The following is a 13,995-nucleotide window of genomic DNA, read 5'->3' on the forward strand; positions in this document are numbered from 1 at the left end:
AAGAAACTAATTTCTTTTGTTAAAACAAGACTTCTAATGTCTCTCTGTCTCTGTGAAATTATTTCTCCTAAAATATTACCTTTTGTTTCCCAACATCATATTTTCTCCTGTCATTTCCTCAGATATCTGCATTTTTCTGAGTCATCTGTCACTGTTGCTATAGAAAACCTATTTCTAAAGTAAACCTCCAGCCCACCCTTACCTTATCATTTTCCTTGAGCACACAGAGTTCTACCATTAAGCTCTTCCTGTATATAAATTCTAGAGCTACTAAGGATGTGAGGGAGACAATTTAAGAGACAGTTTTATTTTGGTGTTCTAGAAAACTTTATTACAGTTTAAAATCCCTGGTCTCAAAAAATTATAAAAAAATAAATGTTTGGTCTTACTAATATGAGGATAATGGTGAATATGTGGGAGAATTGAGATTGCTACTTGCTTCACTTCAAACTATTAAGATAAAAATCCTCTAAAACATGAATTTATTCAACAACTACTCCAAAAGCTACTATATTCTAGGTGTTATGAATGATATTTGGTAAGACAAATGTAAGAATATTATAGTGAACCTAAAGAAAAGTGATAGGGATTAGGCATGTAACTGGAGAGGTTTCCAGCCCAGATTGGAAATGTTTTTCTCTCAGAAAATTGATAAAGGGGAAAGGAATAAATAAAGCAACCAAAGACACAAATGAGGTACTCTATTACACAGCAAAATCAATAAGGATTTATTTATATAAAACTTTAAGCAGTGATGTGCTTTATGCACTCTTCGAAGATTTCAAGTACAGCAAATCTCCATAAGTGTCATGTAGAAGACTGGCAGTAGAGCAATACCAGCTATGTTGGGATGGATTCTAGGCTGTTTTCAGTGTACTTTAGAGTTATTTTATTCTCCATATGAGTAGAAAGGAATTAAAGGATATTCCAAATGAAAATATGTCCAGTGGGGGCCTAGAGAAGTATTAGGTAAACAAATTAATGTCATAGAATCATATATTTTAAGAACACAATCAAAATTAATTTAATTTTATCTTATAAGCTAAAGATCAGGAATTATGAACCATATGAAAAAATGCAACTATTTAATGACACAAGTAGTGTAGTATAAAGTCTGGAATTCAAGACAATGAACTTACTACTCTAGGGTAAGTGACTTATCCTATTTGATCCTTATTATAAAACTTACAAAATTGGACAAAAAGGCTTAAAATGCCCCTAAACCCTAAAACAATGATTCTTTGGAGACAGAAACCAAGTTGAAATTAACATCCTTGCATATCCTCTTCAGTACTTTTCCTATACTCCTCTAAAATTAGAATATAATAAAGTTCTGTTATCAGTATCAAGTACCTTTAAATAATAAACTTATAATCTCTTTGTATGACCTATGGTCAAAGGTAACTATTTTTTGTTCTCACATATTAATGTGTCTTCATGTTTAATAGTTCAAGTATATTTAGGGCATATACTAAAAATAAAAGACAAAGGATGAGTTTAAACTAATACATTCAAGAGAGGTATAGCTGTGATTTCTCTCTCATGTAAAATATGTACAGAAAGAGTCATGAGGGAATAGGAGAAATAGGGAATAGTTCAGTCTTAGAGAATTGTATGATGGAGTGTCTATATGTTAAGGTTCTGAAGTGAAAATACCTGATAGTTTACTCTGTCTACTTTAGAAGCTTTGGACTGTCTGGCATGGCTAGCCCTCTCATGAGGGATTCTTTATGAATGGATAATGCAATTTGTACCAAGTTATTTTACTATAACTTAATGATTAGACTAGGAAACATTGTTGGACCTAAAAACAGTCACCTCTTAATCTGGCCAGCAGCCTACATAATCATCCTCCAATTGAGTTGCCTTGTAGGACAGATACTAGCTAAATTAATGAAATATTTTCATAGGAGGATTTAATATGGTCTCATATTATGAGGTTTTCACATCATGAGGTTGGCTGTTTACATTCAGAACACTGAGAACAACAACAACAACAAAAAATTCCATCTTTGCGAATATATTCAGATATCATGGGACTTCCTAAAGTAGGGGTCACCTAGGCTTCCATATAGACTAGATAAACACACAGAGAAAGAATAACATTAAAGCAAAAAGTAAAATGATGAATCAGAAAATGTATGAAATGATAAGGTGCAACAAACAGGTTTATCAGGAAATATATTGTCATCAAGTCAAATAACATGGATAAGAAATAGTAAGGAAAATAGAAATAAAAAGCCAGGATGGAATATTCTCAAAAGCAATCTTAACATATGGTCTTCCTCTCCCACACAGACATTCTTCCCCTACACTGGTGCTCCTACAAAGCCTCTGCCATTCGATCTTTAACAGTTTTGGACTGAGTTGTTTGGGAAGTGAGACTAAAGGAGAAATTAGATACCATTTGAAAACCTTTGTATTTTTATTCCTTTGAATCTCTGCTTAACTAACTTGCTTGTTGAAGACTTTCTTCTGTCTTTTCTTTCACTTTTCTATATCTCATGTATCCTTTGACAGCAAGTACCAGTGCCAGAGTGAGAAGGAAGTCTCATTAGAAACTTTAGTAGAAACTTGATTTTTTTTATATTTGTCTGATTTAATTGTATAAAGTTGGATAAGTATAATAGAAGGTAGAATACTTTTATAATTATGAGATCTAAATATTTTCACCTATTGTGGTTGGTTAAGTTCTATCTGCATACTTGTGATATATTCATAATTAATTTAAAAATTGCATTTTTCTGTCTCCATAGGCAGAGTATATGCAGCTCCATATGCATCTCCCCATCCTTGAATTTGGCCTACAAAAGTCACACAAAGTTAATTTGGACAATGGGATATTAGCAGGTATAATGCAAATAGGTGCTCAAAATGTATGTCTGCAGTCAGTATGCACAACTCTTAGAAAATATAATCTCTTCGGTCACTTGTCATTGCAAAGAAAATTTCTTCCAAGTAGCTTCCAAGTTGCTTCTCCAACATGGATTACAGAAGTAAAACTCACAGTAGGCCAAAAGTGACAACCAAAAGTAGTCAAAAAAGCCCACTTACAGCTGACCACAGATGCATAAAAAAGAAAATTGAATTGTTAGATGCCACTGATATTTGGTGATTCTTTATTAATCAGCCATTAATAAGTAATATTCCTTTTGCTAAGTAAATAAAGGGTCCTGAGATAATCAGGCATATAGAAAACAATAAAATAGTGATAAAGGCTAGGAATGAACATGATAAGGTAGAATTAAAATTTTAAGTAAGGGAATCAGGCAGGAGTGGTTTCATATTGATGGTGATATTGGAGGCTATTGAGGGAATGGGTCGTGTACATATCTGTGCAGATATAACTCCAAGCCAAAAGATGAATTAGTGCAAACGGCCTGAAGCTAGAATGTGCCAACCATTTAAGAACAGCAAAGAAGTAAGTAGGGCAGAGAGACAGACTCTGTGGTCTTAGATTCACTCCAAATTACATGGGAAATCCCTGGAGGATTTTGAGAATACATTAATGAAGTAAAATATGAGATTTACCTTTTAAAAGAATTAATCTATCTGCTTTGTAGAGAATTGGCTGAAGGATGGAAAGCTAGAGTTTCAGCAATCAGGCTGATTAGGAGGCTATTGCAATAATTCAGAAGAGAATTAAAGATAGCTTAAACCAGTGCAGGACCAGTATTCCAGGCCAAAAATCTCCAGTTTCTGGACATTGTGAAGGTATACCAGAGAATATTTATTAATTAATTTTTGTGTGAAATATAAGAAAATTGGAAGGGCTAATAATTCTAAATTGGCCAGAAAAACTGTAAAGTGAAGTTACAACTCCCCCAAGACAGGAAAAACAGCATAGGGATGAGAGACAACAGAAGTCACACATTAAAAAATAAATAAATAAAACAAACAAACAAAAAAACATTTAGCCTAGCATAGGTTGAAAGGATATGTATATGACAGGATACTGAGTGGAGAATTTTTCTAATGCCCTGCAAAATAGCACTAAAGTCCACAGTCATAAGCAATTAATACTTGATGCCATATATTTTTTAAAAGCCCATTCATAAATAGAACCACACACTATCTTCCAGTGCTTAAAAACAAGATTAAACCATGTTTTTCACAGTGAACTCTTTTTCTCCTCACTCTTCTACTCTATCCCACTCCCCGCTACAGTATATAATCAAAATATCAGGGACGGTAACTAGAGAGAGGAAGTCCTAGATTACCACAAATGAGAAATAGAATGGTTTTAGTTACCCTGCCTATTTGAAGAATAAATGAGATTCTTTCCTCACAAAGCAGAGTAAAAATGTATAGGTAAAAATTCACCTTAGAGACAGAAATTGGAGATTTCTGTAAGGTACAAGACTAGTATCTCATTTTCTTACTGGAAGATAACTGAGCATTGAATCTCTGAATCTTTCTCATGCTACTATAAAGGAGCTCTTTGGGTGAACTGACACATGTTCTTGGACTCAGGGTTTAGTGTGTTTTGTTTGTTTGTTTTTTTAAGGCAGTGTAGCTTGAGATAGCAGCTTGAAGCAGAGAAACAAGAAGAATCAGTGGCATCTCTGAAAAGAAAGCAGTGAGAGCTACTTAGTGTTTCCTTTGCCTCTATTTTGGGCCATGAAGGTTAGAGATTGCTCAGGGGACTGCCCAAGGTTCTGCTGCACCAGTAAGGGTGGCACACTACCTAGAGATGGCGTATGATGGACTACTCCTGAAGCCATATTTAGAGCTGCTCCTTTATAAAGAGCTCCCCATAGAAAGAAGGAACAGAGTAAAGCTAAACATATTTGCTAGACATTCATGAACATTATGGGCTGAGGCCACTAGTAGGAGACATAAGCAAAATAAGCAGGAGTGAAAACATAGATAAATTGTTACCAAAGCAAAATAAACAGATTATAAATGAAGTTATCTGCCTCTTCTATTACTCATCTCAGCCTCAATACCAGAGTAGTGAGAATCTTCAAAACACAGGGAAAGACTATTTCTCAGAATAAGATCAGGATACCTACCCTCTTCCTTTGCTAGGCACTGGGGTAAGCGGAGAAGTGAAAGAATGGCCAATGCTCTCTTTTCACTACAGCTACTGTAAGAAACCAACCCGGGTATGCCTGAAGGGAGTAGATTGCATAGGATTACATCCACAGTAAAACTGGGTTTTCTAGCATAATTGTGTTTTTTTTTAAGAAATAATATGAGAGAGTGACTAATAACCTGTGAGATCATCCAGATGCATTTTGCAGATCAGGAAATAGAGACTTAATGATCATAGTTGAAAGTAACGATGGAAGAAAAAAATGTCTAGACTTTACTTAGATCAAAACTTTGCAAATCATACAATATATTATTTCTTCCGCCTTGAAGAACACTTTTTTTCTAATAATCTCTTACATTGTTCCTTGCTGTAATGTAGTTGTAAAAGTAAACATAAAAATTATGACTCTTAGCCTTCAAAAGATGTATGTGGCAGTGATAAATTGAGTACTTTCCTAAAATATGAATGTAAAATGTACATTTAATAAGAAATGTCCTCTCCTCTGAATTTACAAAAAATTTGGTTTATAAACATTTCTATTTCTTATTGATAGGAAATATTTATTTCAAATATCCCACCTTAATGGGAATGAAGAATCTATACACAGCAAAAGCTAGTTTATTACACTGTTTGAAAGTATGTCAGGTGATTCTCCACATGTCTAAAATATGTAATAAAAAGAAAAAGCATGCATAGATTTTCGATTATTTTCAATTGTGCAAGCATCCTGCATAGTGTCAACTTGATATCAACTCTTAATTAGAAGTGCAGTTATTTTTTTTCTTCTACAACTAAACTTTTCTTTTCCACTGTTCTTTGATCTTTTTCCCCCTCTACATTTTCAATGCCTTCATGTTTTTCTCTTTAGACTCTTTTTAAAAACCTTTAACCAGTAGATGTCATGCCTTATATTGAACTATTAGTAATGTCCCAAGATAGTAGAAAATAGTACTCTCTACACAGCTCTTCCCTACTTTTTGAAAGTTCATGTTATGCCACTTCACATTTGCAAAAGGCTTTCATTAGTATTTTTTTTTTTTTTGCTAACCTAAAGAAATCCAAAGAGGATTTTGCTTTTATGAAAAAAGGGTAAAGCAAAAATAAAGGTCAATGTTTGTTTTGTAGTGAGCCAGTAGAGAGGCAACATATACCCTGAGCAATGAGAGGGGCCTATCTAAGCTCATTCTCCAGGAACCACACAGTATCTCAGCATCAAGCTGTCATAGTTTTGGACTGTGTCTATGAGCACCTGGCTTTATCTCAATTTATTTTGTGTATCTGTTAGTAAGATGTGTCCTAAAGTATCAGAAAAGCCTAACAGAGGTTATTTTTGGGGATCTGAGAATGTTCAAATTTTTTTCTGTATAAATTAGTGGTAACTGCTTCTTTGCTTAATGCCATTTTTACTTGTGGATGTTTTCATAGGAGTGCTCTACTTTCTAATAGTGAAGGAAACCTTGTTACCAGCAAGCCAATATAGAACTGATGCTGTTGGCTACCAGGTACTACAGGAGCCAGAGAGAAGTTGTCCAACTTGCAGGAGCCTAGCAATGGAAAAGTCTCCCATGCAGTAAGAAGATTGCAGTGGTTTCCTATTTGTCTCATTCTTTTAAACTGCCTGTTGATTTTCTAAAGCATGTTGTTCCATACATTATTTTGTAGTGATTCTACATTTTGACATAGACCCATGAAGGACATCATCAAGAAAGACATTGGGCAATGATAAATTTTCAAGACAAAGTTCTATTTTTTTTCACTAGCTACAATGTCCTATAGTGATTGAGTAAAAATATAAGTGAAATTAAAGCTCTTAAAAAAAGAACATACCATTTTCCCAGTAAAACTCTGAAATAAAATATCCTATTCTTCTATGATGGAACCTAATAAATTGTGGGAGCTTTCTCAGTTTTTACATGGTGAAGACTTCTGACTACAGTGAGATAGTATACCAGGTTCACTAGAGAAATTTTCTATAACCTGGGAATGTGGCAATAAATGAGTAGTAACTATACTAGTTTCCTATTCCTGCTGTAAAAAAAAATTGTCACAGATTTGGTGGTTTAAAACAAATGTATTATCTCACCGTTCTACAAGTCAAAAAACTAATACAGATCTTGGGGGGATAAAATCAAGACTCTGGCAGAACTGCATTAACAAAATTGTTGCTGAAAAGTGTGCTGTTTAATTTCCATATACTGGTGACTTTTCCAATTTTCCTTCTGGTATTGATGCCTAGTTTCATTCCATTGTGGTCAGAAAAGATGCTTGGTATTTCAATCATCTTAAATTTATTTCGAATAAATAAATAAATAAATAAATAAATAAATAATAATTTTATTTATTTCGACTTATTTTGTAAAGTAACGTGATTTATCAGAGAATGTTTCATATGCACTTGAGAAGGGTGTGCATTCTGCTGCTGTTGGGTAGAATATTCTGTATATATCTATTAGGTCCTTTTGGACTATGGTGTTGTTTGAGTTCGCTGTCCTATACTGATTTTCTTCCTGAATGTGCTATCTACTGTTGAAAATAGGGTAATAGTCTCTTACTATTACTGTTATCTATTTCTCCCTTTAGATAGGTGAATGTTTGCCTTGCATACTTGGTGCTTGGATACATACTTATGATTGTTATGATTATTATATTCCTGATGAGTTGGCTCTTTCTTATCTATGTAATAGCCTTCTTTTCTTTTGTGAGAATTTTTAACTTAAAGTCTATTTTGTCTGATAAATATAGTCATCCTCGTTCTCTTTTGGTTGTCATTTCATACAAGATAAAACAGAATTTCTACTTGGTTCTTTTTAATTGTTTCTCTTTATCGATATTCTCATTTTGCTCATAAGTCATTTTTCCAATTTTATTTGGTATTTTAAACAATATTCTCTTGGAAATCACTGAGCTTGATACACTTTGAATTCTTTGTCAATGATTTCTAGATCTATAATTACTTAGGCTTGATACATAGAGATTTATTTTGTCCATATGATTGTGTCATGTTTTCGAAATATTCATGCTGTTTGTAGCTTTGCACTGGGGTCTGCACATTTGAAGAAACGTCATCTCCTCCTGGCTTTGACTGAGAAAGACCTTCACTAGTCAGGCTAGAGAATCTGAGCTTTTGTTTCTAGTTACCTAGGCTGTCCTGTCTTCTTACTTATTTTTCTTTCAGGAGCTCACAATCTTGTGTTTTTTTTTTTTTTTTTTTAAGATTTTATTTATTTATTCATGAGAGACACAAAAAGAGAGGCAGAGACATAGGCAGAGGGAAAGCAGGCTTCTCGAAGGAAGCCGGATGTAGGACTCAATCTGGGGACCCCAGGACCACACCCTGAGCCAAAGGTAGATGCTTAATCACTGAGCCATCCAGGCGTCCCAGGAGCTCACAGTCTTGTATATCACTCTTCCCTTTTGCTATTTAAGTCTTTGTAAGATAACATCTTTAAGAAGCTTTTAAAACAGAAAAAGTGCTAAAAAGAGAATTTCTGCTTGCTTAGATCAAAGCTCTTTTATTGTCCTTTATGGTGAACATTTCAAGTAGGCATGTAGGTTGACCACTTAAAGAACTGAAGTTTATTTGTAAATTCATAAATTTTTTATTCATTGTTCCAGTAAACCAAAATAAAAAGGCTCTTGAGAGTGTGAACAATGTCTGCGTGTAGATAAAAGGATGGAATGTTGCTTTAACCTTTAAAATTGAAACTTTTTCTTTAGGATATTTCAGGTGGGAGATAACAGTTGTTGTAGCCTTCTTTAATAGAGACAGAAGTAAATGACTTGCACAATCTGTCTACCAAGAAGAACTATTGTGTTATTATTAGCACTACCAAGGGAAATAGATTTTATGCTGGTGAGTAAGTTGACAATCTGAATGACCGGCTCCATTTTACAAAGTCACATTACAATGGAAAAGTTATGTAATAATAATGCATGGAACCTGTCTCTATGAATAATTGGGTTATACAAAGCTTCAGATGATAAATAAATAAATTCAAGCACCATCAGTGATAAATTATTACGTTTACAAAATTAAATTCTAATATACATAATAAATTATGTGGTTTCCAAAACACTACATTTTTGTCTTGTCTTACTGGTTCTATTACCACATTTAAATAGGTTTGTTGTTTCAGGTTTTTGTTTTGTTTTGTTTTTTGCCAAAATGAGTAGCATAGAATGGAGTCTAGTTTATTTAGTTTCCTCATCTTTCCTTATTACCTATTTTCTGAGATAACTGATTAGCAACTTCTTTTCTGTCTTCAAACTTCCATTGTACCGTATTCTGCTAGTTTTTTCTTCTATATGACCCTCTGCTCTTCAGTTTTTTGGTTTTGTTTTTGTTTTCCTAACTCCTCACCCTACAGAAGGTCTGTCTGTATGGGATATGTCCAAGAGCTCTGACTACATCATTTTCTCTGTAATTATTCTTATTCCTTAGATGATTTTATCTAGATATTTAGATTTAAATCACATTCATGCACAAATACTTCCAAATTAATACTTTACCCCAACCTCACTCAAAATATCTCTACTATATCTCTACTTTGAAGTCTTATGCGCATGTCAAACTCCTATGTCAAAATTCAAGTTTGATTGATTCCCTTTACAAATCTCTTCATGGCTTAGTCTTTCATAAATTTGCAAAAGCACAAACATTAGCCCTATTTCTCAGGGGCAGAAGCCTGTAGCTATCTTTCTCTAAACTCTTTCTGTGCATTCTACTGGCCAATCTTGAAACTCTGACCTTAAAGTAGGTCATGAAAGTAGTCCTATGCATCAGCTCAACTTTCATTAGACTGTCAAATCAATGTTACCTCTCTCATATGTGGTAAACAGTCTTTCACATTTTGTAATATTTAATAAAAAATGTATGTGCATATATATGTGTGTGTTTATGATATAGGAGTTTTGAAAATAAAAATACATTCATAAACTCATCATCAAATGACTATTACTAGATTGGTTACCTAAAACTCCATTCCTCACCTTACTTTTCCTTCTGCGGAAATCATTATTATACAAAAATTGTTTTCTCTATCACCAGACACAGTTGGAAAACTGTATGAAGTATGTGAAACAAAAGTTTTAGGGCTTTGGATAATAGTCTGTGAAGAACTGTTATCTCTGAGAGAAAGATGGCATTTGAGATGAGCCCAGTGGCTGCTCGATTTTCTTCCTAGGAGCACACTTGGGACTACAGTGGAGGGGAATTCCAGGGTGATGGTGCTGGTTGAGGTGGGGAAACTGAGCTCACAGTTAAAGTTGGCTCAGGGGGCTGGATGTTATGAGACTGTGTTCCCCAAAAGAGGAAGTTATGTAGGAAAAGAACTCCAGAAATGTGCATATGGCTTCCTTTGAGTATATACAGAATAATAAAATATGGGTGCAAATGGTGATGCTTAGCAAAAATTACCTCTAGAGTAAAACTACTCCAGACCTGTCCCTGCCCTAGCTTTACTTCTGTGATGGTTTAGCTCTGCTACTAATGTGCAATCTATGTGTGTGCTTACTTTGTTGAATGTCTCAGGTGATCAACAAGAATCTCCACTTCTAGCTTTGGCTGGCTGGAGCTTAAATATCTTTGTGTTCTGTGTGAGCTCTGGAAATTGTTTAGCTGCTATTGCTCTGGTTGATATTTTTTTTTTAATTTTTATTTATTTATGATAGTCACACAGAGAGAGAGAGGCAGAGACACAGGCAGAGGGAGAAGCAGCCTCCATGCACTGGGAGCCCGATGTGGGATTCGATCCCGGGTCTCCAGGATCGCGCCCTGGGCCAAAGGCAGGCGCCAAACCGCTGCGCCATCCAGGGATCCCTCTGGTTGATATTTTTATGATAATTTTGTGATTAAAATTTTATATTTTCTTATAAACATTAAAATTGTCTTCCAAATTTACTTCTTGTATCCATCTAAAGAGACAAAATATAGAGAGTTTCAAATTCATTTTTTCTTTATGGATAACCAATTTACCCAATAAAATATATTGAATAATTTGTCATTTCTTTCTAATCTACAATGGATTCTCTGTTGAATCAAATTTACAAATATGAAAGGATTTGGTTTTAGATTATTTACTATTTTATTGCTTTGTGGCCAATACCACATTTTCTTACTAGGATCTTTATAATATCGGTATATCCTGTAAGGATTCCTCTATCAACAATTTGCTCATTTTGACTGACTATGTAATTCTTAGGTCTGCTTTCTTCTTACTTTTGATCCTTATAAAAATATCAGAATCACCTTGTTAGTTTCATGAAATATATTGTGATTTTGATTGAAATTATATTGCATATACAGATCATTATAAATATAACTAAAATGTTTTTAGGAATAAAATCTAAAATTGAATTGCACATGGATTATAATTCTTGGCAGTAATACCACTTAACAGAACTATGATTGCATAATCAAATGTGTACATATTTTTAATTAAGATTCACAAAACATGATGAAAATATTAGTACACATATATTGATCTCATGTTGGTTGCAGAGTTATTTAGAGGAGTTTTGATGCACACTCAGGCAAAAAAAAAATAGGGGAAGAGGAAAGTAGCCATTTATTAGGGAGGCAATCCTATGAAATGAATACATGTCCAGGAGTATTCATGAGACAGAAGTCATGGTAATTCTCAGCGGTTATCACTTTAAGTTTCTTCCATAGGATGTGCATTTCTGATGTTTAAAATGTAGTAGTATAAAATGATAGTTAGGATATGTATTATTTTACATGTTTTTGAAATATACATTTATCTAGCCGTATTACAGGGGTGTGCATGCAAAACTACAATGTATTTTAACTTTTGTTCCTAAAACATTTTAGGAATAAAAGGTTGAAAAATTTCCAGAAATGATTTTGACTATATATGTTTCCCATATTCACCAGCCTGGGATGCTAACCATTTGTGTAAGTTATCTTTTGGTTGTAGCAATGCTGCATAACAAACAACCTAGAATATAAGTGATTTAAAGGCACAACCACTTATTCTGTGCTCTTAGGCAATTGGATCAGCTGCATCTTGGTTTGACTCTGCTAAGCTCTAGTGGTTCAATTAGGTTTCCCTCCAAGATGTGGGTTAGCTGTAAATTGATATTTAGATCCAAATTGAAAGATCGTACCTTATCTGGGAAGTGAAATCCTCATGTCTGTGCACAGGAGCACTAAGAGAAAACAAACCAATCCATGCAAAGAGAGATAAAGCCTGCTTGAATGTATGTATGTCATAGTCCCTAACATTCTTTTGGCTAAAGTGAGTCACACAACCAAATACAACACCCACAGGGTGGAGGTATAAAGTACTCCATGAAAGGGGCCAAGGAGGATGAATATATTCTGAATCATAACATATCACACTATGTAAGTATGACTCTATAGTCAGCTAAATTTTTCCTGTGGAAAATACCTGCAATTTTCAGGCATGACTTCTGTTAGGATCATGTTATTCTTAAAAAAAAAAAAAAAAAAAAAAAAAAAAAAAAAAGAAAGAAAGAAAGAAAGAAAGAAAGAAAGAAAGAAAGAAAAGAAAAGAAAAGAAAAGAAAACGTTATATTTCAGAAACATTAGTTTATATTTCCCACAAACTTAGAGTCTTTTTTAATTTCAGGATTTTAATGAGATTTTAAAGAGCTTTTTATAACTTCTTTGCATTGCTTAGTTTGTGACAAAGAATATTAAACAAGTTGTTTGTTAGATAATTCAAAACATACCATGAGTTGGTCTACTAATTAGCATTACAGAAGTAGAAGTGCTGAAGTTCCATAGTAGTGTTATTTATAGAGAATCTAAATTTCTTCAGAGTAAACTTGTTTACTATTAACTGTTCTTTGCAAAAAAAAAATATTGCTATACTATATTTAACGAGAAGCATAAATCACATCTAATGGACCATGCCTCAGATTACCATCAATTTATGATGCTAAAATATGGGCTTAGAAATCTATCTTTCTATGACTAGTTCAGTTGGGTTAAAATATTTATGGGTGGGGAAAAAAGCTTTATTCTTTTTTAAGCAGCAATAGAACATCATATGCTTCTTTGTTCTTTTTAGTTTATAAATATTAAAGTAATAAATACTGCTGATTAAAACTTGAAAGTGCAAATAAATATACAGACAGGCAAGCATATTAACCTAAATATCCTGGCTAACCAAGAGGAAAAAAAAAAGTAATTTGGGGGTAAGGAAGATGAGAGAAAAATAAATATATGTATCAGTGTTTTATTTAGTGTTATTAGTTCACCATATTCAGTATCTTGTGATACTGGGTCTTTGCTCCATATATCACAGGCTAGACCATACTGGCTGCCAGATTCTTAAGAGATGTTGTTGACATTTGCAGTCATGATAGCTAACCTGTGGATATCTTCACTTTAACAGAAAATAATGCGCTGTAAAAACAGAATGAGCATGAGACTATCATTTATGCTTTTCAATATCTTATTATAGTTTCCTAATTTTAGCCTTTTTTCTATCATCATAACAAAGAGAGGTAAGATCAGATGCTGCGGGATGCCTGGGTGGCTCAGTGGGTTGAGCATCTGCCTTCAGCTCAGGTCATGACCCCAGGGTCCTGGGATCTAGCTCAGGCTCACTCTCATTGGGCTTCTTGCTCAGTGGGAAGTCTGCTTTTTCTTTTCCCTCTGCCCCTCCCCTTGCTCATACTCCTTCTCTCAAATAAATAAATAAATAAAACCTTTAAAAAAAAGCCAGCTATTGCAACCCTTCACTCAAAATCTAAAGTGTGTAATTAAGGGGTTTCTACTTCTTCTTTCTCCTTTCTTCTCTATATATGGCCATATAATCATTGATCTCCCATCAATAGTTACCGAGATATTTTTCTAGCTTTTTTCTTATCCTATAGATGGCACAAGGCTAGCTTTTTACATATATATCCAGCCATTAATTGTGAGAGCCTGGTAGACAGTATCAACTTGGAATTGAAAGCTAAGTAAA

General features: G+C 33.9%; 1 long non-coding RNA gene across 1 annotated transcript in view; it reads right to left on the bottom strand.

Moving 5' to 3' along the window:
* Positions 1-755: 755 nt before the first annotated feature.
* LOC118355517 (uncharacterized) overlaps positions 756-13,995 on the bottom strand; it is a 32,382-nt gene continuing 19,142 nt past the window's right edge. Inside the window, exon 3 of the long non-coding RNA XR_004818128.2 lies at positions 756-954. This is a non-coding gene — a long non-coding RNA (uncharacterized LOC118355517). The remainder of the gene's footprint in view (positions 955-13,995) is intronic.

Source organism: Canis lupus, chromosome 8 (assembly GCF_003254725.2).
Source record: "Canis lupus dingo isolate Sandy chromosome 8, ASM325472v2, whole genome shotgun sequence".
NCBI lineage: Eukaryota > Metazoa > Chordata > Mammalia > Carnivora > Canidae > Canis > Canis lupus.